Source organism: Pseudophryne corroboree, chromosome 1 (genome assembly GCF_028390025.1).
Source record: "Pseudophryne corroboree isolate aPseCor3 chromosome 1, aPseCor3.hap2, whole genome shotgun sequence".
Taxonomy (NCBI): Eukaryota; Metazoa; Chordata; class Amphibia; order Anura; family Myobatrachidae; genus Pseudophryne; species Pseudophryne corroboree.
In genome coordinates this window covers 646,082,251-646,108,771 of record NC_086444.1, presented here as the reverse complement: position 1 = coordinate 646,108,771, position 26,521 = coordinate 646,082,251, and the positions used below count along the sequence as shown (strand labels likewise).

The window sequence follows — 26,521 nt, the reverse complement described above, 5'->3', positions numbered from 1 at the left end:
ATAGTGACCCTGCGAAAATATAGGGAATAATATGCAGAATATAAGGTACCAATACCTAATTCTGGCCGGGATGGGTATATCCAGCTGTGGCTCAATCTGTAATTATAAATTGCTCATTTATTGGAAAAATGGCCGTCATTTGTGAACTGCTATATATCCCAAATGGGAATTTTGATCCTAGCAGATAATTGAATCATAGGTCATAACCGAGACATAATTGGTGCTCTATTAGTAGTGACAGGTGGGCGGCAAATATTTGCAGTACCAGGGTGTTCCTTAGTAGTCTCCTATCCAAGTACTTAACCCGGCCCTCCACTGCTTGGCTTCCAAGATCAGATGAGATTGGGCATCTCCAGCGGGGTATGACCGCAGACCTTATGCTCACCCTTGTCACACTGTGTCCACAAATGTGCACAGATAAGAGCCGATTATTATTTGTCGTATGAGCCACAAATTTGAGAGAAACACAGCTGGTTTGATGTAAAGATAAGGGGGGGGGGGGTTTCTATCACAATTGATAGGATATATTCAAGAATTAAATACCCATCAGGGCTTAAGTGGTCGCAGTATGGGCAGGAAAAAACCTATATATTGCATAATTGTCACATACATGTAAATCTGACATTGAATAAATAATATTATTGTCATGCAAAAGGAAAAAAGGGACCTCCAAATTTGGTCTCCAAAGCCACAGGTTACATGCGTAGTTGCACTATAAATTCCATAGCTCAGCTGAGTAGTGAAAAAATACAGCTCTCAAAAAACTGATAGTGAATTAATATCAACTGAGGTGACACTGTATGTATTCATTGAGTGCCCATACAGTGTAAAGGAAAAAACAGAAAGCGTTTTTTGTTGTTTGAATGGGGTCCAAGCTTTGACAGATGTATCCACATCTGCTTTTTTTGATAAAGATGTGGACCCAAATTCCGTTAGATATGTATTCCTTTGATAATTAATATCACTTGATGTATTTTAGCAGTCTGTATAACATGTAGGCAAGATTTTACTAGTATTACTAATTACCTTTCCATATGCTGATGCATAGAATTAACCATATACAATTTAAGGTTTAGATCCTACTTGTGTGGAGAGGGAGATCCTGGTGTCTGGAGGGTGCCGGCCGCGTACGCCCGCGTCTGCCCACGTTGGGCTTGTTGTCGGGCTCCGGCCGCACTGTGCTTCCTGTTGTTCCGGTTTCCTAGGCGACGGACTTAGCCGTGAGCGGCTCGTTGCGGTCACGTGTGCGCACCACGTGACCGTGAGGTAATGTCCTGACGTACGTTTCGCATAAAGCTTGGTCACAGGGCGTCAGTAGGTTCTCACCTACTGGTTTGTCCTTATATTGGTGATACTGTGTACTGATTGGCTCTAAGCAGATGATTGATAGGTGATTCAGCCTATCATAGTCAGTATCGTATTTACAGGTTCCCATTGAGTATTATGTCCTGATTGACAGTTAGAGGGACCAATGAGCTAAAAGATGAGCGATCATATAGTTATTTATTTAAAAAAGAGCTGGTAGGATTAATTCTTTTGGTTAATATTTACAAGGGGTAAGGATAAGGTGACAGTATCATATGTGGAACAATTGATTACAGTATAGAAAACTTGACAGACACTGATTATTAAAAGCATGCACAGCACTTGTGTGCCTGTGCCATTATTAAAGTGGTTATGTACATATTAAGAAGGAAAAACAGATACAATTTTTATAAATGGTTATTTTCTTTATATATGTATATATGAATTTAAAATAGGGGTGTAAGTATAATATAGGTGAATAAATGATCGTGACTGCTAAACCTAGGAATGTCAAATTGATTATTATAATAATTATAAAATTGTGTTTAAAGGAACAAAACATATATTATTGTGAAATATATAATTGTGAGAAAAACTTTTGTATGTGGGGGAAGGGGGGGGGGGAGGGAAAGGGGGGGTGGGGGGGAAAGAATGGATTTTTGGAGGGAGAGAAAGGGGAGGGAAAAAGGGGGGGTTTTGGGGGAGGTTTGGTGAGGGTTTGGGGGGGGGGGGGGTTGGGGGGGGCAAAGGAAAGGAGGGGGGACAGGTGATTGTGGGAGAATTATTGGATTAATATAATAATTATAGATAAATGTTATTAATAAAATTGAGTTTTAAATTAATTTAGTACCATTAGTAATGGTTGTGAACTAAGGTGTGAGCTGAATTATAGTATTCATACAATAGGTGCAGTTGATGATAAAATTAAATAGAGTGAATTAGAGGTTAGAAGAAGAAGAAGAAAAAAGAAGAAAAAGAAAAGGATAAGAAGAAAGGATATTAGAGCACTGGGATTGATGTATTCAGTTTAAGAAAACTCCATAATTGATGTTTTCATTCATACCAAACGGATGAATAGTGCCTAACTTAAAAATCCACTCACATTCTTTCTTCAAAAGGATATCAGTCAAGCTTCCACCTCGTATTCCGAGTTTGATTTTTTCGAGTCCAAAGACTCTAAGGTCCTCCCATCTGTTGTCATGATGTTGGTAGAAGTGGCGTGCTACTGTGGTCAGTGGTTTCATCTTTCTTTTATCAGAGGTGGCATTACGTATAGTCCCAATGTGTTCTAAGACACGTTGTTTCAGTGGGCGAGTGGTCATACCCACATATTTTTTATCACAACTGCATTTGATACAATAGATGACACCTTCAGTCAGACAGTTCATGTAGTCATTAATTTTGAGTTCTGACCCATATTTGTCTTTTACTTCCTTCACTGCTTCAATATGTCTGCAAGCTTTGCATCTACCACAGGGATATGTTCCTGTTGTGGTGTTTTTCTTTGTTGGTATTCTTTGAAAATGACTTTGGACCAAATGGTCTTTTAAATTTCTGGACCTTCGCCAACTCATGGAGACGCGTGTGCCCAGTTTTTCTGTTAAGTCGGGGTCAGTATGCAATACATGCCAATGTTTTTGTATTGCTTCACTGACTTCCTTCCATTCATGGCAATAATTACCCACGAATCTGATGGTATTTGTGTTTTGTATTGTTTCTTTCTTCTTAAAGATGATATCCTCCCTGGGGACAAACTCTGCATTCCGAGAGGCTTTTTTTATTGAAGTATTACTGTACCCTCTTTCACGTAATCGTTGGGCTAGTTCTATACTCTGTTTTTTGAATTTGTGATCATCTGAGCAATTCCTGCGAAGACGCAGGAATTCTCCTTTTGGTATGTTTTCTATGGTGGGATGAAAGTGTGAACTAGTCTGATGCAGCAGGGTGTTTGTCGCAGTGGTTTTACGGTACAGACTTGTGGCGATCATTCCTTCTGGGTCCTTATATAGCATTAGGTCCAAGAAAGGTAGCTCCGTTTGGCTGATGTTGTGGGTAAGGCGAAGGTTAAGATTGTTGTCATTTAGGCACTCTATGAACTGGTGTAACAGTTGTAGGTCCCCTTCCCATATCAAAAAGATATCATCTATATATCTTGTCCACATGATGATATTAGATGTAAAATCATCATGGGTATCCTTGAAGACGAATTCTTTCTCCCACCATCCTAAGAAGATGTTCGCATAGGTGGGCGCACAGGCTGCCCCCATAGCAGTACCCCGCGTTTGGAGGTAAAATCTGTCATTGAATACAAAAAAGTTATAATGCAATACAAAGTGCAACAGTTTGATCAGAAAAGTGTGAAAATCCTCCCAGCCTTCATTGTGCAGAAAATGTTCGACTGCTGCTATGCCCTCTGTGTGACCAATTGAGGTATATAGTGCTTCTACGTCTAATGATACCAGGTATTGGTTATCCTCCAATTTCACATCGTGTAATTTCCTAAGTATATCTGCTGTGTCTTGTATATATGAAGGAAGGCCCAGTACAAGATGTCTAAGATGCAAATCCAAAAAGATGCTAGCCTTTTCGGTTAGTCCTCCTATACCTGATACTATTGGTCGTCCAGGTGGTTTTAGTATATTTTTATGCACTTTTGGCAGCATGTAATATGTGGGAATTTTTGGATTCTGAATATGTAAATATTCATATTCTTGTTTTGTAATTAATCCTTGTTCTCGGGCCTGAGTAATAATTTTGCAATAGACCGACATATAGTTATCCAGAGGGTTAAGAAGTATTCTTTTGTAACAGTCAGTGGATTCTAATTGACGTAATGCTTCATTAATATAGTCTGTTTTTGGCCAGATCACAATATTGCCTCCTTTGTCCGAGGGCTTGATTAGGACATCCTGCCATGTTTGTATCTCCCTCATGGCTTTTCTTTCTTGATACGTCATATTTGAGTGGCGGAAATGTTTTTTATTGGTATGGATGAGATCAAATTCTTTTGCAACTAATTTTTGAAATACCTGAACTTCTGGACATATTTGTTCTGGTGGGTAATATGTGGATTTCTTCTTAATAACTGGTCTGATAGGTGGTCTATGGTCCATACGATTAGACCTGTCTTGGTCTTGTTGTAATTCATATAATGCAGTCAGTGCTTCTTCCTCCATTGCTTGAAGATCTGGGGTTGCGGTTTCTTCTATTTCAGGGGTTTCTCCTCTTGTAGTAGTGGGAGTCGTTTTATCACTATAAAGTTTTGTCAGGATTAATTTCCTTCCAAATAGTTTCAGGTCCTTCTCCCATCTGAACCTTTCAAAGTGTCCCGTGGGAGAAAATGTCAGACCTTTACTTAATATGGATTTTTGTGCATCTGTAAGTATATGTTCAGAAAGATTGATAATTTTAAGTTTATTATCATACTGTGTATTTTCCACCATAGTCAGAGGACTGGTGGTTGTCATCTCCTCTGTGTATTTCGGGTCAGAGGGGGTGAGAAATCCCATTGTTGCTGACCTCTTCTTCCTCTTCCGCCCCCTCCTCGTCTTCCTCCTCTTTGTCTTCCTCGTACCCTCCCTGTTCGGGGGTTCCCTAAAAAAGAAGTGGAAGAGGTAGTAGAGGGGGAGGGAATATATTGGTTGCTACTTGCTTGTCCTCTAGATCCTAAACGTTTTTCGGGTACGTAGTCAGCAGTGTCTTCTGTTCCAGATGTTTCCGCCTCTGAAGATGAATATTCACCTGTATATTGGGTTGTATTTCTTTTCCAGTTAGACCTTTGCCATTTGAAAACTCTTCCCGAGGCAAAGTCCTTTTTGTCTCTGGCGTATTTTGTTCGTTTGCGATCTATGATGGATTGTTCATATACCTGTAATTCTTGTTTGTTGTGTTCAAAACACTTCTGGAACTGTAAATCCTTTTCCCAAGTTTCTAATTTTTTGCCCAGGTCTTCCAACTCACGTTCGCATTCTTCCAGTATCAAGTTGTTATGTTTAGTTAAAATGTTCATAAGATCACTTGAACATTTTAAAAGAGTGTTTTCCCATTCCTTCTTCAAATTTTCACTCGCTAAATCGAATGCCGGAAAGATTCTTGGACGAAGGCCTCTGGGCGATATTTTATTTTTAATGTAATTTTCCAGAGTTGTGAGGTCCCAGGTGGTCCTAATTTGTTTGCGTAGCAGCCCATTCAGTTTGTGAAAGTCTGATTCCCAACTGATATGAGGTTCATTATCTGTGATTTCACTCGGAAAGATATCATCTAGATTATCCTTATTTTTGCGTCTTGAACTCAGCTCTTGTTTAAGATTAAAACTCATATTTCATGAGAGAACTCCCGAAGAAAAGAAAGATAGAGAGAAAAAATAATAATAATAAGGAACAGAGATTTCCTAAAGAAGGAATATCTGTTACCTTTATATTACCGTGCAGGTGTTTCCGGGAAGACTGGTGACCAGTCACAAATACAGTTATTTGAAAAACAAAGATTGGAAACCCGCACTGGTCTTGTGATGTATGTGTGTAATGATAGTTATCTGTAAATACTGATAATAGAATTTAAGGTTCAAATCCTTATTTCGGGAGGCAGATACGTAAGGTAACACATTCCTATTAGTATCAAAAGACTACCCATCAGCGGTGCTCCCCCGAGTCAGTTAAACATGGTATAAACTTTAAGGAGAAAAAAGAAGACTCTTTTTTGGGAAGCACTCATATACAGATAATATTGTATGACTCCAATGTCAAAAAAAATTTTTTGCTAGCTAAAATAATGATTTTTATTAATTCTCATTAAAAATGATTATTGGGGAGTTCAAAAATAGGCGCCAGTGTATGTTTAAATAGTGACCCTGCGAAAATATAGGGAATAATATGCAGAATATAAGGTACCAATACCTAATTCTGGCCGGGATGGGTATATCCAGCTGTGGCTCAATCTGTAATTATAAATTGCTCATTTATTGGAAAAATGGCCGTCATTTGTGAACTGCTATATATCCCAAATGGGAATTTTGATCCTAGCAGATAATTGAATCATAGGTCATAACCGAGACATAATTGGTGCTCTATTAGTAGTGACAGGTGGGCGGCAAATATTTGCAGTACCAGGGTGTTCCTTAGTAGTCTCCTATCCAAGTACTTAACCCGGCCCTCCACTGCTTGGCTTCCAAGATCAGATGAGATTGGGCATCTCCAGCGGGGTATGACCGCAGACCTTATGCTCACCCTTGTCACACTGTGTCCACAAATGTGCACAGATAAGAGCCGATTATTATTTGTCGTATGAGCCACAAATTTGAGAGAAACACAGCTGGTTTGATGTAAAGATAAGGGGGGGGGGGGGGGTTTCTATCACAATTGATAGGATATATTCAAGAATTAAATACCCATCAGGGCTTAAGTGGTCGCAGTATGGGCAGGAAAAAACCTATATATTGCATAATTGTCACATACATGTAAATCTGACATTGAATAAATAATATTATTGTCATGCAAAAGGAAAAAAGGGACCTCCAAATTTGGTCTCCAAAGCCACAGGTTACATGCGTAGTTGCACTATAAATTCCATAGCTCAGCTGAGTAGTGAAAAAATACAGCTCTCAAAAAACTGATAGTGAATTAATATCAACTGAGGTGACACTGTATGTATTCATTGAGTGCCCATACAGTGTAAAGGAAAAAACAGAAAGCGTTTTTTGTTGTTTGAATGGGGTCCAAGCTTTGACAGATGTATCCACATCTGCTTTTTTTGATAAAGATGTGGACCCAAATTCCGTTAGATATGTATTCCTTTGATAATTAATATCACTTGATGTATTTTAGCAGTCTGTATAACATGTAGGCAAGATTTTACTAGTATTACTAATTACCTTTCCATATGCTGATGCATAGAATTAACCATATACAATTTAAGGTTTAGATCCTACTTGTGTGGAGAGGGAGATCCTGGTGTCTGGAGGGTGCCGGCCGCGTACGCCCGCGTCTGCCCACGTTGGGCTTGTTGTCGGGCTCCGGCCGCACTGTGCTTCCTGTTGTTCCGGTTTCCTAGGCGACGGACTTAGCCGTGAGCGGCTCGTTGCGGTCACGTGTGCGCACCACGTGACCGTGAGGTAATGTCCTGACGTACGTTTCGCATAAAGCTTGGTCACAGGGCGTCAGTAGGTTCTCACCTACTGGTTTGTCCTTATATTGGTGATACTGTGTACTGATTGGCTCTAAGCAGATGATTGATAGGTGATTCAGCCTATCATAGTCAGTATCGTATTTACAGGTTCCCATTGAGTATTATGTCCTGATTGACAGTTAGAGGGACCAATGAGCTAAAAGATGAGCGATCATATAGTTATTTATTTAAAAAAGAGCTGGTAGGATTAATTCTTTTGGTTAATATTTACAAGGGGTAAGGATAAGGTGACAGTATCATATGTGGAACAATTGATTACAGTATAGAAAACTTGACAGACACTGATTATTAAAAGCATGCACAGCACTTGTGTGCCTGTGCCATTATTAAAGTGGTTATGTACATATTAAGAAGGAAAAACAGATACAATTTTTATAAATGGTTATTTTCTTTATATATGTATATATGAATTTAAAATAGGGGTGTAAGTATAATATAGGTGAATAAATGATCGTGACTGCTAAACCTAGGAATGTCAAATTGATTATTATAATAATTATAAAATTGTGTTTAAAGGAACAAAACATATATTATTGTGAAATATATAATTGTGAGAAAAACTTTTGTATGTGGGGGAAGGGGGGGGGGGAGGGAAAGGGGGGGGTGGGGGGGAAAGAATGGATTTTTGGAGGGAGAGAAAGGGGAGGGAAAAAGGGGGGGTTTTGGGGGAGGTTTGGTGAGGGTTTGGGGGGGGGGGGGGTTGGGGGGGGCAAAGGAAAGGAGGGGGGACAGGTGATTGTGGGAGAATTATTGGATTAATATAATAATTATAGATAAATGTTATTAATAAAATTGAGTTTTAAATTAATTTAGTACCATTAGTAATGGTTGTGAACTAAGGTGTGAGCTGAATTATAGTATTCATACAATAGGTGCAGTTGATGATAAAATTAAATAGAGTGAATTAGAGGTTAGAAGAAGAAGAAGAAAAAAGAAGAAAAAGAAAAGGATAAGAAGAAAGGATATTAGAGCACTGGGATTGATGTATTCAGTTTAAGAAAACTCCATAATTGATGTTTTCATTCATACCAAACGGATGAATAGTGCCTAACTTAAAAATCCACTCACATTCTTTCTTCAAAAGGATATCAGTCAAGCTTCCACCTCGTATTCCGAGGCGGAAGAGGAAGAAGAGGTCAGCAACAATGGGATTTCTCACCCCCTCTGACCCGAAATACACAGAGGAGATGACAACCACCAGTCCTCTGACTATGGTGGAAAATACACAGTATGATAATAAACTTAAAATTATCAATCTTTCTGAACATATACTTACAGATGCACAAAAATCCATATTAAGTAAAGGTCTGACATTTTCTCCCACGGGACACTTTGAAAGGTTCAGATGGGAGAAGGACCTGAAACTATTTGGAAGGAAATTAATCCTGACAAAACTTTATAGTGATAAAACGACTCCCACTACTACAAGAGGAGAAACCCCTGAAATAGAAGAAACCGCAACCCCAGATCTTCAAGCAATGGAGGAAGAAGCACTGACTGCATTATATGAATTACAACAAGACCAAGACAGGTCTAATCGTATGGACCATAGACCACCTATCAGACCAGTTATTAAGAAGAAATCCACATATTACCCACCAGAACAAATATGTCCAGAAGTTCAGGTATTTCAAAAATTAGTTGCAAAAGAATTTGATCTCATCCATACCAATAAAAAACATTTCCGCCACTCAAATATGACGTATCAAGAAAGAAAAGCCATGAGGGAGATACAAACATGGCAGGATGTCCTAATCAAGCCCTCGGACAAAGGAGGCAATATTGTGATCTGGCCAAAAACAGACTATATTAATGAAGCATTACGTCAATTAGAATCCACTGACTGTTACAAAAGAATACTTCTTAACCCTCTGGATAACTATATGTCGGTCTATTGCAAAATTATTACTCAGGCCCGAGAACAAGGATTAATTACAAAACAAGAATATGAATATTTACATATTCAGAATCCAAAAATTCCCACATATTACATGCTGCCAAAAGTGCATAAAAATATACTAAAACCACCTGGACGACCAATAGTATCAGGTATAGGAGGACTAACCGAAAAGGCTAGCATCTTTTTGGATTTGCATCTTAGACATCTTGTACTGGGCCTTCCTTCATATATACAAGACACAGCAGATATACTTAGGAAATTACACGATGTGAAATTGGAGGATAACCAATACCTGGTATCATTAGACGTAGAAGCACTATATACCTCAATTGGTCACACAGAGGGCATAGCAGCAGTCGAACATTTTCTGCACAATGAAGGCTGGGAGGATTTTCACACTTTTCTGATCAAACTGTTGCACTTTGTATTGCATTATAACTTTTTTGTATTCAATGACAGATTTTACCTCCAAACGCGGGGTACTGCTATGGGGGCAGCCTGTGCGCCCACCTATGCGAACATCTTCTTAGGATGGTGGGAGAAAGAATTCGTCTTCAAGGATACCCATGATGATTTTACATCTAATATCATCATGTGGACAAGATATATAGATGATATCTTTTTGATATGGGAAGGGGACCTACAACTGTTACACCAGTTCATAGAGTGCCTAAATGACAACAATCTTAACCTTCGCCTTACCCACAACATCAGCCAAACGGAGCTACCTTTCTTGGACCTAATGCTATATAAGGACCCAGAAGGAATGATCGCCACAAGTCTGTACCGTAAAACCACTGCGACAAACACCCTGCTGCATCAGACTAGTTCACACTTTCATCCCACCATAGAAAACATACCAAAAGGAGAATTCCTGCGTCTTCGCAGGAATTGCTCAGATGATCACAAATTCAAAAAACAGAGTATAGAACTAGCCCAACGATTACGTGAAAGAGGGTACAGTAATACTTCAATAAAAAAAGCCTCTCGGAATGCAGAGTTTGTCCCCAGGGAGGATATCATCTTTAAGAAGAAAGAAACAATACAAAACACAAATACCATCAGATTCGTGGGTAATTATTGCCATGAATGGAAGGAAGTCAGTGAAGCAATACAAAAACATTGGCATGTATTGCATACTGACCCCGACTTAACAGAAAAACTGGGCACACGCGTCTCCATGAGTTGGCGAAGGTCCAGAAATTTAAAAGACCATTTGGTCCAAAGTCATTTTCAAAGAATACCAACAAAGAAAAACACCACAACAGGAACATATCCCTGTGGTAGATGCAAAGCTTGCAGACATATTGAAGCAGTGAAGGAAGTAAAAGACAAATATGGGTCAGAACTCAAAATTAATGACTACATGAACTGTCTGACTGAAGGTGTCATCTATTGTATCAAATGCAGTTGTGATAAAAAATATGTGGGTATGACCACTCGCCCACTGAAACAACGTGTCTTAGAACACATTGGGACTATACGTAATGCCACCTCTGATAAAAGAAAGATGAAACCACTGACCACAGTAGCACGCCACTTCTACCAACATCATGACAACAGATGGGAGGACCTTAGAGTCTTTGGACTCGAAAAAATCAAACTCGGAATACGAGGTGGAAGCTTGACTGATATCCTTTTGAAGAAAGAATGTGAGTGGATTTTTAAGTTAGGCACTATTCATCCGTTTGGTATGAATGAAAACATCAATTATGGAGTTTTCTTAAACTGAATACATCAATCCCAGTGCTCTAATATCCTTTCTTCTTATCCTTTTCTTTTTCTTCTTTTTTCTTCTTCTTCTTCTAACCTCTAATTCACTCTATTTAATTTTATCATCAACTGCACCTATTGTATGAATACTATAATTCAGCTCACACCTTAGTTCACAACCATTACTAATGGTACTAAATTAATTTAAAACTCAATTTTATTAATAACATTTATCTATAATTATTATATTAATCCAATAATTCTCCCACAATCACCTGTCCCCCCTCCTTTCCTTTGCCCCCCCCAACCCCCCCCCCCCCCCAAACCCTCACCAAACCTCCCCCAAAACCCCCCCTTTTTCCCTCCCCTTTCTCTCCCTCCAAAAATCCATTCTTTCCCCCCCACCCCCCCCTTTCCCTCCCCCCCCCCCCCTTCCCCCACATACAAAAGTTTTTCTCACAATTATATATTTCACAATAATATATGTTTTGTTCCTTTAAACACAATTTTATAATTATTATAATAATCAATTTGACATTCCTAGGTTTAGCAGTCACGATCATTTATTCACCTATATTATACTTACACCCCTATTTTAAATTCATATATACATATATAAAGAAAATAACCATTTATAAAAATTGTATCTGTTTTTCCTTCTTAATATGTACATAACCACTTTAATAATGGCACAGGCACACAAGTGCTGTGCATGCTTTTAATAATCAGTGTCTGTCAAGTTTTCTATACTGTAATCAATTGTTCCACATATGATACTGTCACCTTATCCTTACCCCTTGTAAATATTAACCAAAAGAATTAATCCTACCAGCTCTTTTTTAAATAAATAACTATATGATCGCTCATCTTTTAGCTCATTGGTCCCTCTAACTGTCAATCAGGACATAATACTCAATGGGAACCTGTAAATACGATACTGACTATGATAGGCTGAATCACCTATCAATCATCTGCTTAGAGCCAATCAGTACACAGTATCACCAATATAAGGACAAACCAGTAGGTGAGAACCTACTGACGCCCTGTGACCAAGCTTTATGCGAAACGTACGTCAGGACATTACCTCACGGTCACGTGGTGCGCACACGTGACCGCAACGAGCCGCTCACGGCTAAGTCCGTCGCCTAGGAAACCGGAACAACAGGAAGCACAGTGCGGCCGGAGCCCGACAACAAGCCCAACGTGGGCAGACGCGGGCGTACGCGGCCGGCACCCTCCAGACACCAGGATCTCCCTCTCCACACAAGTAGGATCTAAACCTTAAATTGTATATGGTTAATTCTATGCATCAGCATATGGAAAGGTAATTAGTAATACTAGTAAAATCTTGCCTACATGTTATACAGACTGCTAAAATACATCAAGTGATATTAATTATCAAAGGAATACATATCTAACGGAATTTGGGTCCACATCTTTATCAAAAAAAGCAGATGTGGATACATCTGTCAAAGCTTGGACCCCATTCAAACAACAAAAAACGCTTTCTGTTTTTTCCTTTACACTGTATGGGCACTCAATGAATACATACAGTGTCACCTCAGTTGATATTAATTCACTATCAGTTTTTTGAGAGCTGTATTTTTTCACTACTCAGCTGAGCTATGGAATTTATAGTGCAACTACGCATGTAACCTGTGGCTTTGGAGACCAAATTTGGAGGTCCCTTTTTTCCTTTTGCATGACAATAATATTATTTATTCAATGTCAGATTTACATGTATGTGACAATTATGCAATATATAGGTTTTTTCCTGCCCATACTGCGACCACTTAAGCCCTGATGGGTATTTAATTCTTGAATATATCCTATCAATTGTGATAGAAACCCCCCCCCCCCCCTTATCTTTACATCAAACCAGCTGTGTTTCTCTCAAATTTGTGGCTCATACGACAAATAATAATCGGCTCTTATCTGTGCACATTTGTGGACACAGTGTGACAAGGGTGAGCATAAGGTCTGCGGTCATACCCCGCTGGAGATGCCCAATCTCATCTGATCTTGGAAGCCAAGCAGTGGAGGGCCGGGTTAAGTACTTGGATAGGAGACTACTAAGGAACACCCTGGTACTGCAAATATTTGCCGCCCACCTGTCACTACTAATAGAGCACCAATTATGTCTCGGTTATGACCTATGATTCAATTATCTGCTAGGATCAAAATTCCCATTTGGGATATATAGCAGTTCACAAATGACGGCCATTTTTCCAATAAATGAGCAATTTATAATTACAGATTGAGCCACAGCTGGATATACCCATCCCGGCCAGAATTAGGTATTGGTACCTTATATTCTGCATATTATTCCCTATATTTTCGCAGGGTCACTATTTAGGCATTGTTTTGTTCTCAGATCAGCCGCAAGAGGTGCACATTTACTTCATTAGAAGGAGCTAGCAAAAAAGATACTTCTCAAAGCATAACACCCTCCTCCTCCCTCAACTGAGTTCTGTAAGCAGCTGCAGACCAATAGAATGCTGCTGCTCATTGAGACACGTGTGTTCTATGATGTCACAATGTGCAGTTGCAGTTTGGCAGCATTCTTTTGGCCTGCAGCTGCACATTGTGACATTGTAGAACACACATGTCTCAATGGGCAGCAGCATTCTATTGGCCTGTAGCTGCTTACAGAAAGCAGTTGGGGGAGGGAGGAGAGTATTATGCTATAAGAAACCTTTTTTTTTTTACTAGTTCCCTCTAATGGATTATATTTGCATCTCCTGTGGATTATCTGTTAACATAACAATGCCCAAAAATGAAGGCCAGAAGAAACACAATACAGAAATAAAGTAAGTCATGAATTAAGTAATGAACTTGTATGGAGAAAAATTAAGCTTAGATTAAGTTTGGTACCTGTTCTTATCATATCGCCCTCCATCTGGGCGCCATATATTAAATGGATTTTTAGAACAGGGTGGGTATTGCATTACTTACAGGACTGGTGCACCTTTCATATTCTGCAATCCAAAAATAGCAAATTACTGCTTTTCATTTTCACATGTGCTTGTGTAGCATTTTTATGTTTTTTGTTCCCTAAATCTGCTATTTTGCAAATGGATAATTTTGGTGCACCTTCATTCACTAATTTGTTGATCTTCTACATGTAACAACTGATAGCAAAAGCTGGAAAATGCTCTGCAAAGTCCCGTTTTGTGTCTAGTTCTTGTTTCTACTCATTTCCCGGCCTCTATACAAATAGTTTCTTAACAGCACAATGGTAGTCTAGGCACTCAGGATGCGAGGCCTACCTTGGTTTAATGCTTTACTTATTGTTACGAATGTACTAACTTAATTTCCTACTTACAAATTAATAATATAATACATGACTTACTTTATTTCTGTCATTTTTCTTTTCCGGCCTTCACTTTGGGCATTGTTTTGTTATCAGATCATCCTCAAGAGGCGCAAATTTACTCCATTAGAAGGAGCTAGCAAAAAATGATGCTTCTTACAGCATAAAACCCTCCTCTTCCCTCCCTCAACTGATTTCTGTAAGTAGTTGTAGACCAATAGAATGCTGCTGCTTATTATGACACATGTTGTCTATGATGTCACCATGTGCAGCACAGCTTGGCAGCATTCTACTTGCCTGCAGCTGCACAGTGTGTTACCATAGAACACATGTGTCACAAGGGGCAGCAGCATTCTATTGGCCTGTAGCTACTTACAGAAATCAGTTGGGGTATGGGGGGGTGTTATGCTGTGAGAAGCAAAATGTTTTTTTTTTACAGTCTCCTTCTCATGGATTAAATTTGTGCCTCCCGTGAATGATCTGATAACATAACAATGCCCAAAAGTGAAGGCCGAAAGAAACAAAATACAGAAATAAAGTAAGTCATGAAATAAGTAATGAATTTGTATGGCGAAAAATTAAGCTAAGTTTAAGCTTAGTACCTGTTCTTATCATATCGTACTCCATCTGGGGGCCATATATTAAATGGATTTTTAGAACAGGGTGGGTATTGCATTACTTACAGGACTGGTGCACCTTTCTTATTCTGCAAACCAAAATTAGCCAATTGCTGCTTTTCATTTTTACATGTGCTTGTGTACGCATTTTCATGTCTTGTGTTCCCTAAATTTGCTATTTTGCAAATGGATAATTTTGTTGCACCTTCATTCACTAATTTGTTGATCTTCTACATGTAACAATTGATAACAAAAGCTGGAAAATGCTCTGCAAAGTCCTGTTTTGTGTCTAGTTTTTGTTTCTATTCATTTCCCGGCCTCAATTCAAATAGTTTATTAACAGCACAATGGTAGTATAGGCACTCAGGATGCGAGGCCTACCTTGGTTAAATGCTTTACTTACTGTTACGAATGTACTAACTTAATTTCCTACTTACAAGTAAATAATATAATACATGACTTACTTTTTTTCTGTAATTTGTTTTTTCCGGCCTTCACTTTGGGCATTGCTTTGTTATCAGATCAGCCGCAAGAGGTGCACATTTTACTTCACTAGAAGGAGCTAGCAAAAAAAGATACTTCTCAAAGCATAACACCCTCCTCCTCCCTCAACTGAGTTCTGTAAGCAGCTGCAGACCAATAGAATGCTGCTGCTCATTGAGACACGTGTGTTCTATGATGTCACAATGTGCAGCTGCAGTTTGGCAGCATTCTATTGGCCTGCAGCTGCACATTGTGACATCGTAGAACACACATGTCACAATGGGCAGCAGCATTCTATTGGCCTGTAGCTGCTTACAGAAATCAGTTGGGGAGGGAGGAGAGTATTATGCTATAAGAAGCATCATATTTTTTTAATGGCTCCTTCTAGTGGATTATATTTGCACCTCCTGCGGATGATCTGATAACATAACAATGCCCACAAGTGAAGGCCCGAATAGACAAAATACAGAAATAAAGTAAGTCATAAAATAAGTAATGAATTTGTATGGCGAAAAATTAAGCTAAGATTAAGCTTAGTACCTGTTCTTATCATATCGCACTCCATCTGGGGGCCATATATTAAATGGATTTTTAGAACAGGGTGGGTATTGCATTACTTACAGGACTGGTGCACCTTTCTTATTCTGCAAACCAAAATTAGCCAATTGCTGCTTTTCATTTTCACATGTGCTTGTGTACGCATTTTCATGTCTTGTGTTCCCTAAATTTGCTATTTTGCAAATGGATAAATTTTGGTGCACCTTCATTCACTAATTTGTTGATCATCTACATGTAACAATTGATAACAAAAGCTGGAAAATGCTCTGCAAAGTCCCGTTTTGTGTCTAGTTTTTGTTTCTATTCCTTTCCCGGCCTCAATTCAAATAGTTTATTAACAGCACAATGGTAGTATAGGCACTCAGGATGCGAGGCCTACCTAGATTAAATGCTTTACTTACTGTTACGAATGAACTAACTTAATTTCCTACTTACAAGTAAATAATATAATACATGACTTACTTTTTTTCTGTAATTTGTTTTTTCCACCCTTCACTTTGGGCATTGTTTTGTTATCAGATCAGCCGCAAGAGGTGCACATTTTACTTCACTAGAAGGAGCTAGCAAAAAAATTGTGACATCGTAGAACACACATGTCACAATGGGCAGCAGCATTCTATTGGCCTGTAGCTGCTTACAGAAATCAGTTGGGGAGGGAGGAGAGTATTATGCTATAAGAAGCATCATTTATTTTAATGGCTCCTTCTAGTGGATTATATTTGCACCTCCTGCGGATGATCTGATAACATAACAATGCCCAAAAGTGAAGGCCGGAAGAAACAAAATACAGAAATAAAGTAAGTCATGAATTAATTAATGAATTTGTATGGAGAAAAATACAGCTAAGATTAAGCTTAGTACCTGTTCTTATCATATCGCACTCCATCTGGGGACCATATATTAAATGGATTTTTAGAACAGGGTGGGTATTGCATTACTTACAGGACTGGTGCACCTTTCTTATTCTGCAATCCAAAAATATCCAATTGCTGCTTTTCATTTTCACATGTGCTTGTGTACACATTTTCATGCCTTGTGTTCCCTAAATTTGCTATTTTGCAAATGGATAATTTTGGTGCACGTTCATTCACTAATTTGTTGATCTTCTACATGTAACAACTGATAACGAAAGCTGGAAAATGCTCTGAAAAGTTCCGTTTTGTGTCTAGTTCTTGTTTCTACTCATTTCCCGGCCTCTATTCAAATTGTTTATTAACAGCACAATGGTAGTATAGGCACTCAGGATGCGAGGCCTACCTTGGTTAAATGCTTTACTAACTGTTACGAATGTACTAACTTAATTTCCTACTTACAAATTAATAATATAATACATGTCTTACTTTTTTTCTATAATTTATTTTTTCCGGCCTTCACTTTGGGCATTGTTTTGTTATCAGATCAACCGCAGGAGGCGCACATTTAATCCATTAGAAGGAGCTAGCAAAAAAATGATGCTTCTCAAAGCATAACAACCTCCTCCTCCCTCAACTGAGTTCTGTAAGCAGCTGCAGACCAATAGAAAGCTGCTGCTCATTGAGACACGTGTTTTCTATGAAGTCACAATGTGCAGCTGCAGCTTGGCAGCATTCTATTGGCCTGCAGCTGCACATTGTGACATTGTAGAACACACATGTCTCAATGGGCAGCAGCATTCTATTGGCCTGTAGCTGCTTACAGAAATCAGTTGGGGGAGGGAGGAGAGTATTATGCTATAAGAAACCTTTTTTTTTTTTTACTAGTTCCTTCTAATGGATTATATTTGCATCTCCTGTGGATTATCTGTTAACATAACAATTCCCAAAAATGAAGGCCAGAAGAAACAAAATACAGAAATAAAGTAAGTCATGAATTAAGTAATGAACTTGTATGGAGAAAAATTAAGCTTAGATTAAGTTTGGTACCTGTTCTTATCATATCGCCCTCCATCTGGGGGCCATATATTAAATGGATTTTTAGAACAGGGTGGGTATTGCATTACTTACAGGACTGGTGCACCTTTCATATTCTGCAATCCAAAAATAGCAAATTACTGCTTTTCATTTTCACATGTGCTTGTGTAGCATTTTCATGTTTTTTGTTCCCTAAATTTGCTATTTTGCAAATGGATAATTTTGGTGCACCTTCATTCACTAATTTGTTGATCTTCTACATGTAACAACTGATAACAAAAGCTGGAAAATGCTCTGCAAAGTCCCGTTTTGTGTCTAGTTCTTGTTTCTACTCATTTCCCGGCCTCTATACAAATCGTTTCTTAACAGCACAATGGTAGTCTAGGCACTCAGGATGCGAGGCCTACCTTGGTTTAATGCTTTACTTATTGTTACGAATGTACTAACTTAATTTCCTACTTACAAATTAATAATATAATACATGACTTACTTTATTTCTGTCATTTTTCTTTTCCGGCCTTCACTTTGGGCATTGTTTTTTAATCAGATCATCCTCAAGAGGCGCAAATTTACTCCATTAGAAGGAGCTAGCAAAAAATTATGCTTCTTACAGCATAACACCCTCCTCTTCCCTCCCTCAACTGATTTCTGTAAGTAGTTGTAGACCAATAGAATGCTGCTGCTTATTATGACACATGTTGTCTATGATGTCACCATGTGCAGCACAGCTTGGCAGCATTCTACTGGCCTGCAGCTGCACAGTGTGTTACCATAGAACACATGTGTCACAAGGGGCAGCAGCATTCTATTGGCCTGTAGCTACTTACAGAAATCAGTTGGGGTATGGGGGGGTGTTATGCTGTGAGAAGCAAAATGTTTTTTTTTTTACTGTCTCCTTCTCATGGATTAAATTTGTGCCTCCCGTGAATGATCTGATAACATAACAATGCCCAAAAGTGAAGGCCGAAAGAAACAAAATACAGAAATAAAGTAAGTCATGAAATAAGTAATGAATTTGTATGGCGAAAAATTAAGCTAAGTTTAAGCTTAGTACCTGTTCTTATCATATCGTACTCCATCTGGGGGCCATATATTAAATGGATTTTTAGAACAGGGTGGGTATTGCATTACTTACAGGACTGGTGCACCTTTCTTATTCTGCAAACCAAAATTAGCCAATTGCTGCTTTTCATTTTTACATGTGCTTGTGTACGCATTTTCATGTCTTGTGTTCCCTAAATTTGCTATTTTGCAAATGGATAATTTTGTTGCACCTTCATTCACTAATTTGTTGATCTTCTACATGTAACAATTGATAACAAAAGCTGGAAAATGCTCTGCAAAGTCCTGTTTTGTGTCTAGTTTTTGTTTCTATTCATTTCCCGGCCTCAATTCAAATAGTTTATTAACAGCACAATGGTAGTATAGGCACTCAGGATGCGAGGCCTACCTTGGTTAAATGCTTTACTTACTGTTACGAATGTACTAACTTAATTTCCTACTTACAAGTAAATAATATAATACATGACTTACTTTTTTTCTGTAATTTGTTTTTTCCGGCCTTCACTTTGGGCATTGCTTTGTTATCAGATCAGCCGCAAGAGGTGCACATTTTACTTCACTAGAAGGAGCTAGCAAAAAAAGATACTTCTCAAAGCATAACACCCTCCTCCTCCCTCAACTGAGTTCTGTAAGCAGCTGCAGACCAATAGAATGCTGCTGCTCATTGAGACACGTGTGTTCTATGATGTCACAATGTGCAGCTGCAGTTTGGCAGCATTCTATTGGCCTGCAGCTGCACATTGTGACATTGTAGAACACACATGTCACAATGGGCAGCAGCATTCTATTGGCCTGTAGCTGCTTACAGAAATCAGTTGGGGAGGGAAGAGAGTATTATGCTATAAGAAGCATCATATTTTTTTAATGGCTCCTTCTAGTGGATTATATTTGCACCTCCTGCGGATGATCTGATAACATAACAATGCCCACAAGTGAAGGCCCGAATAGACAAAATACAGAAATAAAGTAAGTCATAAAATAAGTAATGAATTTGTATGGCGAAAAATTAAGCTAAGATTAAGCTTAGTACCTGTTCTTATCATATCGCACTCCATCTGGGGGCCATATATTAAATGGATTTTTAGAACAGGGTGGGTATTGCATTACTTACAGGACTGGTGCACCTTTCTTATTCTGCAAACCAAAATTAGCCAATTGCTGCTTTTCATTTTCACATGTGCTTGTGTACGCATTTTCATGTCTTGTGTTCCCTAAATTTGCTATTTTGCAAATGGATAAATTTTGGTGCACCTTCATTCACTAATTTGTTGATCATCTACATGTAACAATTGATAACAAAAGCTGGAAAATGCTCTGCAAAGTCCCGTTTTGTGTCTAGTTTTTGTTTCTATTCCTTTCCCGGCCTCAATTCAAATAGTTTATTAACAGCACAATGGTAGTATAGGCACTCAGGATGCGAGGCCTACCTAGATTAAATGCTTTACTTACTGTTACGAATGAACTAACTTAATTTCCTACTTACAAGTAAATAATATAATACATGACTTACTTTTTTTCTGTAATTTGTTTTTTCCAGCCTTCACTTTGGGCATTGTTTTGTTATCAGATCAGCCGCAAGAGGTGAACATTTAACTTCACTAGAAGGAGCTAGCAAAAAAATTGTGACATCGTAGAACACACATGTCACAATGGGCAGCAGCATTCTATTGGCCTGTAGCTGCTTACAGAAATCAGTTGGGGAGGGAGGAGAGTATTATGCTATAAGAAGCATCATTTATTTTAATGGCTCCTTCTAGTGGATTATATTTGCACCTCCTGCGGATGATCTGATAACATAACAATGCCCAAAAGTGAAGGCCGGAAGAAACAAAATACAGAAATAAAGTAAGTCATGAATTAATTAATGAATTTGTATGGAGAAAAATACAGCTAAGATTAAGCTTAGTACCTGTTCTTATCATATCGCACTCCATCTGGGGTCCATATATTAAATGGATTTTTAGAACAGGGTGGGTATTGCATTACTTACAGGACTGGTGCACCTTTCTTATTCTGCAATCCAAAAATATCCAATTGCTGCTTTTCATTTTCACATGTGCTTGTGTACACATTTTCATGCCTTGTGTTCCCTAAATTTGCTATTTTGCAAATGGATAATTTTGGTGCACGTTCATTCACTAATTTGTTGATCTTCTACATGTAACAACTGATAACGAAAGCAGGAAAATGCTCTGAAAAGTTCCGTTTTGTGTCTAGTTCTTGTTTCTACTCATTTCCAGGCCTCTATTCAAATTGTTTATTAACAGCACAATGGTAGTATAGGCACTCAGGATGCAAGGCCTACCTTGGTTAAATGCTTTACTAACTGTTACGAATGTACTAACTTAATTTCCTACTTACAAATTAATAATATAATACATGTCTTACTTTTTTTCTATAATTTATTTTTTCCGGCCTTCACTTTGGGCATTGTTTTGTTATCAGATCAACCGCAGGAGGCGCACATTTAATCCATTAGAAGGAGCTAGCAAAAAAATGATGCTTCTCAAAGCATAACAACCTCCTCCTCCCTCAACTGAGTTCTGTAAGCAGCTGCAGACCAATAGAAAGCTGCTGCTCATTGAGACACGTGTTTTCTATGAAGTCACAATGTGCAGCTGCAGCTTGGCAGCATTCTATTGGCCTGCAGCTGCACATTGTGACATTGTAGAACACACATGTCTCAATGGGCAGCAGCATTCTATTGGCCTGTAGCTGCTTACAGAAATCAGTTGGGGGAGGGAGGAGAGTATTATGCTATAAGAAACCTTTTTTTTTTTTTACTAGTTCCTTCTAATGGATTATATTTGCATCTCCTGTGGATTATCTGTTAACATAACAATTCCCAAAAATGAAGGCCAGAAGAAACAAAATACAGAAATAAAGTAAGTCATGAATTAAGTAATGAACTTGTATGGAGAAAAATTAAGCTTAGATTAAGTTTGGTACCTGTTCTTATCATATCGCCCTCCATCTGGGGGCCATATATTAAATGGATTTTTAGAACAGGGTGGGTATTGCATTACTTACAGGACTGGTGCACCTTTCATATTCTGCAATCCAAAAATAGCAAATTACTGCTTTTCATTTTCACATGTGCTTGTGTAGCATTTTCATGTTTTTTGTTCCCTAAATTTGCTATTTTGCAAATGGATAATTTTGGTGCACCTTCATTCACTAATTTGTTGATCTTCTACATGTAACAACTGATAACAAAAGCTGGAAAATGCTCTGCAAAGTCCCGTTTTGTATCTAGTTCTTGTTTCTACTCATTTCCCGGCCTCTATACAAATCGTTTCTTAACAGCACAATGGTAGTCTAGGCCAGGGGTGGCCAACCAGTCAGAAACAAAGAGCCAAAATAATCTTGTTAGGCACGTCAAAGAGCCGACGGCGCACATGCAAAAATGTATACCAGAGGCATGGCCTAGCCTTGTGCCTGCTATGCCATGCCTCGGGTATAAAATACATTTAAAAATCCAGATCCACATAAAATAAATTTTTAAAGCCAGATCCAACATAAAATACATTTAAAAAGCCACTTCCACATTAAATAATTGAGAGAGAAAGATCCACATTAAAATATATTGAAAAAGCCACATTCACATAATACACTTCAGCTCCCCCATGTGTCACTCCAGCCAGTACCCTGCTGTGTCACTTCAGCCAGCTACCTCATGTGTCACTCCTGCTAGCACACTCCTATAGTATGTCACTCCAGCCGGCTCCCCCATGAGTCACTCCTGCCAGCACTCTCCTGTGTCACCCCTGCCAGGACCCTCATGTGTCACTACAGCCCCCCCGAAAACACACCTCGTGCCATTGCAGCAGCCCCTTATGTGTCCTCTGTTTGCCAGTGGGTGTCTCACCTCTAGTACCTGGCTCTCTCAGTTCCCAGTCCCCGTAGTGTTGCTGCCTGTCTGGCTGGAGTGCAGCAGTTTCCGGATCTGTTGTGGTCACGTGACTTTGAGTGTCAGGAGCCACATTTGAATTAAGAAAGAGCCGCATGAGGCTCAAGAGCCACAGGTTGGCCACCGCTGGTCTAGGCACTCAGGATGCGAGGCCTACCTTGGTTTAATGCTTTACTTATTGTTACAAATGTACTAACTTAATTTCCTACTTACAAATTAATAATATAATACATGACTTACTTTATTTCTGTCATTTTTCTTTTCCGGCCTTCACTTTGGGCATTGTTTTTTAATCAGATCATCCTCAAGAGGCGCAAATTTACTCCATTAGAAGGAGCTTGCAAAAAATTATGCTTCTTACAGCATAACACCCTCCTCTTCCCTCCCTCAACTGATTTCTGTAAGTAGTTGTAGACCAATAGAATGCTGCTGCTTATTATGACACATGTTGTCTATGATGTCACCATGTGCAGCACAGCTTGGCAGCATTCTACTGGCCTGCAGCTGCACAGTGTGTTACCATAGAACACATGTGTCACAAGGGGCAGCAGCATTCTATTGGCCTGTAGCTACTTACAGAAATCAGTTGGGGTATGGGGGGGTGTTATGCTGTGAGAAGCAAAATGTTTTTTTTTTACTGTCTCCTTCTCATGGATTAAATTTGTGCCTCCCGTGAATGATCTGATAACATAACAATGCCCAAAAGTGAAGGCCGAAAGAAACAAAATACAGAAATAAAGTAAGTCATGAAATAAGTAATGAATTTGTATGGAAAATAATTAAGCTAAGATTAAGCTTAGTACCTGTTCTTATAATATCGCACTCCATCTGGGGGCCATATATTAAATGGATTTTTAGAACAGGGTGGGTATTGCATTACTTACAGGACTGGTGCACCTTTCTTATTCTGCAAACCAAAATTAGCCAATTGCTGCTTTTCATTTTCACATGTGCTTGTGTACGCATTTTCATGTCTTGTGTTCCCTAAATTTGCTATTTTGAAAATGGATAATTTTGGTGCACCTTCATTCACTAATTTGTTGATCTTCTACATGTAACAATTGATAACAAAAGCTGGAAAATGCTCTGCAAAGTCCCGTTTTGTGTCTAGTTTTTGTTTCTATTCATTTCCCGGCCTCAATTCAAATAGTTTATTAACAGCACAATGGTAGTATAGGCACTCAGGATGCGAGGCCTACCTTGGTTAAATGCTTTACTTACTGTTACGAATGTACTAACTTAATTTCCTACTTACAAGTAAATAATATAATACATGACTTACTTTTTTTCTGTAATTTGTTTTTTTCCGGCCTTCACTTTGGGCATTGCTTTGTTATCAGATCAGCCGCAAGAGGTGCACATTTTACTTCACTAGAAGGAGCTAGCAAAAAAAGATACTTCTCAAAGCATAACACCCTCCTCCTCCCTCAACTGAGTTCTGTAAGCAGCTGCAGACCAATAGAAAGCTGCTGCTCATTGTGACACGTGTGTTCTATGATGTCACAATGTGCAGCTGCAGTTTGTCAGCATTCTATTGGCCTGCAGCTGCACATTGTGACATCGTAGAACACACATGTCACAATGGGCAGCAGCATTCTATTGGCCTGTAGCTGCTTACAGAAATCAGTTGGTGAGGGAGGAGAGTATTATGCTTTAAGAAGCATCATTTTTTTTTAATGGCTCCTTCTAGTGGATTATATTTGCACCTCCTGCGGATGATCTGATAACATAACAATGCCCACAAGTGAAGGCCCGAATAGACAAAATACAGAAATAAAGTAAGTAATGAAATAAGTAATGAATTTGTATGGAGAAAAATTAAGCTAAGATTAAGCTTAGTACCTGTTCATATCATATCGCCCTCCATCTGGGGGCCATATATTAAATGGATTTTTAGAACAGGGTGGGTATTGCATTACTTACAGGACTGGTGCACCTTTCATATTCTGCAATCCAAAAATAGCAAATTACTGCTTTTCATTTTCACATGTGCTTGTGTAGCATTTTCATGTTTTTTGTTCCCTAAATTTGCTATTTTGCAAATGGATAATTTTGGTGCACCTTCATTCACTAATTTGTTGATCTTCTACATGTAACAACTGATAACAAAAGCTTGAAAATGCTCTGCAAAGTCCCGTTTTGTGTCTAGTTTTTGTTTCTACTCATTTCCCGGCCTGTATTTTAAATCATTTATTAACAGCACAATGGTAGTATAGGCACTCAGGATGCGAGGCCTACCTTGGTTTAATGCTTTACTTATTGTTATGAATGTACTAACTTAATTTCCTACTTACAAGGAAATATTATAATACATGACTTACTTTTTTTCTGTAATTTGTTTTTCCCGGACTTCACTTTGGGCATTGTTTTGATCTCAGATCAGCCGCAAGAGGTGCACATTTACTTCATTAGAAGGAGCTAGCAAAAAAGATACTTCTCAAAGCATAACACCCTCCTCCTCCCTCAACTGAGTTCTGTAAGCAGCTGCAGACCAATAGAATGCTGCTGCTCATTGAGACACGTGTGTTCTATGATGTCACAATGTGCAGTTGCAGTTTGGCAGCATTCTTTTGGCCTGCAGCTGCACATTGTGACATTGTAGAACACACATGTCTCAATGGGCAGCAGCATTCTATTGGCCTGTAGCTGCTTACAGAAAGCAGTTGGGGGAGGGAGGAGAGTATTATGCTATAAGAAACCTTTTTTTTTTTACTAGTTCCCTCTAATGGATTATATTTGCATCTCCTGTGGATTATCTGTTAACATAACAATGCCCAAAAATGAAGGCCAGAAGAAACACAATACAGAAATAAAGTAAGTCATGAATTAAGTAATGAACTTGTATGGAGAAAAATTAAGCTTAGATTAAGTTTGGTACCTGTTCTTATCATATTGCCCTCCATCTGGGCGCCATATATTAAATGGATTTTTAGAACAGGGTGGGTATTGCATTACTTACAGGACTGGTGCACCTTTCATATTCTGCAATCCAAAAATAGCAAATTACTGCTTTTCATTTTCACATGTGCTTGTGTAGCATTTTTATGTTTTTTGTTCCCTAAATCTGCTATTTTGCAAATGGATAATTTTGGTGCACCTTCATTCACTAATTTGTTGATCTTCTACATGTAACAACTGATAACAAAAGCTGGAAAATGCTCTGCAAAGTCCCGTTTTGTGTCTAGTTCTTGTTTCTACTCATTTCCCGGCCTCTATACAAATAGTTTCTTAACAGCACAATGGTAGTCTAGGCACTCAGGATGCGAGGCCTACCTTGGTTTAATGCTTTACTTATTGTTACGAATGTACTAACTTAATTTCCTACTTACAAATTAATAATATAATACATGACTTACTTTATTTCTGTCATTTTTCTTTTCCGGCCTTCACTTTGGGCATTGTTTTGTTATCAGATCATCCTCAAGAGGCGCAAATTTACTCCATTAGAAGGAGCTAGCAAAAAATGATGCTTCTTACAGCATAACACCCTCCTCTTCCCTCCCTCAACTGATTTCTGTAAGTAGTTGTAGACCAATAGAATGCTGCTGCTTATTATGACACATGTTGTCTATGATGTCACCATGTGCA

At 38.7% G+C, this 26,521-nt stretch overlaps 3 pseudogenes; 1 reads left to right on the top strand and 2 right to left on the bottom strand.

Annotated features, from left to right (window-relative positions):
• Positions 1 to 253: 253 nt before the first annotated feature.
• On the bottom strand, positions 254 to 374 carry LOC134944103 (5S ribosomal RNA; annotated as a pseudogene).
• A 6,024-nt stretch (positions 375 to 6,398) lies between these two features.
• LOC134944092 (5S ribosomal RNA) lies at positions 6,399 to 6,519 on the bottom strand (annotated as a pseudogene).
• Positions 6,520 to 13,079: 6,560 nt separating this feature from the next.
• On the top strand, positions 13,080 to 13,200 carry LOC134944086 (5S ribosomal RNA; annotated as a pseudogene).
• Positions 13,201 to 26,521: the final 13,321 nt, after the last annotated feature.